Here is a 3,243-nt window from a genome sequence, read left to right on the forward strand (position 1 = left end):
GAGTATATGGACCTTGTTTAGGCGCAACCGCTAGCTCCTTTCTTGAGACCCCGCCTGCCACGGCAGCGGGTAGGGTGATGACTTAATGTCGCGATTGTAGCTTAGGCTTGAAGTTCCGGCCTGGCAGACTTGGTATCATTGGAAAGCCCTTTACTAAGGAATAGAAAGGTGCAAACTGCAAAATCTTCGGATACTTCCTTCTCGAGATATTCTTGAGTATACGGACCCTGTTTAGGCGCAACCGCTAGCTCCTTTCTTGAGACCCAGCCTGCCACGGCAGCGGGTAGGGTGATGACTTAATGTCGCGATTGTAGCTTAGGCTTGAAGTTCCGGCTTGGCAGACTTGGTATCATTGGAAAGCTCCCTTAGTAAGGAATAGAAAGGTGCAAACCTCAAAATCTTCAGATACTTCCTTCTTGAGATATTCTTGAGTATACGGACCCTGTTTAGGCGCAACCGCTAGCTCCTTTACTTAGACTCCGGCTGGCACGGCAGCGGGTAGGGTGATGACTTAATGTCGCGATTGTAGCTTAGGCTTAAAGTTCCGGCCTGGCAGACTTGGTATCATTGGAAAGCTCCCTTAGTATGGAATAGAAAGGTGCAAACCGCAAAATCTTCGGATACTTCCTTCTCGAGATATTCTTGAGTATACGGACCCTGTTTAGGCGCAACCGCTAGCTCTTTTCTTGAGACCCCGCCTGCCACGGCAGCGGGTAGGGTGATGACTTAATGTCGCGATTGTAGCTTAGGCTTGAAGTTCCGGCCTGGCACACGTGGTATCATTGGAAAGCTCCCTTAATAAGGAATAGAAAGGTGCAAACCGCAAAATCTTCGGATACTTCCTTCTCGAGACATTCTTGAGTATATGGACCCTGTTTAGGCGCAACCTCAAACTCCTTTCATTAGACTCCGCATGCCACGGCAGCGGGTAGGGTGATGACTTAATGTCGCGATTGTAGCTTAGGCTTGAAGTTCCGGCTTGGCAGACTTGGTATCATTGGAAAGCTCCCTTAGTAAGGAATAGAAAGGTGCAAACTGCAAAATCTTCGGATACTTCCTTCTCGAGATATTCTTGAGTATACGGACCCTGTTTAGGCGCAACCGCTAGCTCCTTTCTAGAGACCCCGCCTGCCACGGCAGCGGGTAGGGTGATGACTTAATGTCGCGATTGTAGCTTAGGCTTGAAGTTCCGGCCTGGCACACGTGTTATCATTGGAAAGCTCCCTTAATAAGGAATAGAAAGGTGCAAACCGCAAAATCTTCGGATACTTCCTTCTCGAGATATTCTTGAGTATATGGACCCTGTTTAGGCGCAACCTCTAGCTCCTTTCATTAGACTCCGCCTGCCACGGCAGCGGGTAGGGTGATGACTTAATGTCGCGATTGTAGCTTAGGCTTGAAGTTCCGGCTTGGCAGACTTGGTATCATTGGAAAGCTCCCTTAGTAAGGAATAGAAAGGTGCAAACCGCAAAATCTTCGGATACTTCCTTCTCGAGATATTCTTGAGTATACGGACCCTGTTTAGGCGCAACCGCTAGCTCCTTTCTTGAGACCCCGCCTGCCACGGCAGCGGGTAGGGTGATGACTTAATGTCGCGATTGTAGCTTAGGCTTGAAGTTCCGGCTTGGCAGACTTGGTATCATTGGAAAGCTCCCTTAGTAAGGAATAGAAAGGTGCAAACCGCAAAATCTTCGGATACTTCCTTCTCGAGATATTCTTGAGTATACGGACCCTGTTTAGGCGCAACCGCTAGCTCCTTTCTTGAGACCCCGCCTGTCACGGCAGCGGGTAGGGTTACGACTTAATGTCGCGATTGTAGCTTAGGCTTGAAGTTCCGGCCTGGCACACGTGTTATCATTGGAAAGCTCCCTTAGTAAGGAATAGAAAGGTGCAAGCTGCAAAATCTTCGGATACTTCCTTCTCGAGATATTCTTGAGTATATGGACCTTGTTTAGGCGCAACCGCTAGATCCTTTCTTGAGACCCCGCCTGCCACGGCAGCGGGTAGGGTGATGACTTAATGTCGCGATTGTAGCTTAGGCTTGAAGTTCCGGCCTGGCACACGTGTTATCATTGGAAAGCTCCCTTAATAAGGAATAGAAAGGTGCAAACTGCAAAATATTCGGATACTTCCTTCTCGAGATATTCTTGAGTATATGGACCCTGTTTAGGCGCAACCGCTAGCTCCTTTCTTGAGACCCAGCCTGCCACGGCAGCGGGTAGGGTGGTGACTTAATGTCGCGATTGTAGCTTAGGCTTGAAGTTCCGGCTTGGCAGACTTGGTATCATTGGAAAGCTCCCTTAGTAAGGAACAGAAAGGTGCAAACTGCAAGATCTTCGGATACTTCCTTCTCGAGATATTCTTGAGTATACGGACCCTCTTTAGGCGCAGCCGCTAGCTCCTTTCTTGAGACCCCGCCTGCCACGGCAGCGGGTAGGGTTACGACTTAATGTCGCGATTGTAGCTTAGGCTTGAAGTTCCGGCCTGGCACACGTGTTATCAGTGAAAAGCTCCCTTAGTAAGGAATAGAAAGGTGCAAGCTGCAAAATCTTCGGATACTTCCTTCTCGAGATATTCTTGAGTATATGGACCCTGTTTAGGCGCAACCGCTAGCTCCTTTCTTGAGACCCCGCCTGCCACGGCAGCGGGTAGGGTAATGACTAAATGTCGCGATTGTAGCTTAGGCTTGAAGTTCCGGCCTGGCAGACTTGGTATCATTGGAAAGCCCTTTACTAAGGAATAGAAAGGTGCAAACTGCAAAATCTTCGGATACTTCCTTCTCGAGATATTCTTGAGTATACGGACCCTGTTTAGGCACAACCGCTAGCTCCTTTTAGAGACCCCGCCTGCCACGGCAGCTGGTAGGGTGATGACTTAATGTCGCGATTGTAGCTTAGGCTTGAAGTTCCGGCTTGGCAGACTTGGTATCATTGGAAAGCTCCCTTAGTAAGGAATAGAAAGGTGCAAACCGCAAAATCTTCGGATACTTCCTTCTCGAGACATTCTTGAGTATATGGACCCTGTTTAGGCGCAACCTCAAACTCCTTTCATTAGACTCCGCCTGCCACGGCAGCGGGTAGGGTGATGACTTAATGTCGCGATTGTAGCTTAGGCTTGAAGTTCCGGCTTGGCAGACTTGGTATCATTGGAAAGCTCCCTTAGTAAGGAATAGAAGGTGCAAACTGCAAATCTTCGGATACTTCCTTCTCGAGATATTCTTGAGTATACGGACCCTGTTTAGGC

This window comes from Branchiostoma floridae, chromosome 5, assembly GCF_000003815.2.
Source record: "Branchiostoma floridae strain S238N-H82 chromosome 5, Bfl_VNyyK, whole genome shotgun sequence".
Taxonomy (NCBI): Eukaryota; Metazoa; Chordata; class Leptocardii; order Amphioxiformes; family Branchiostomatidae; genus Branchiostoma; species Branchiostoma floridae.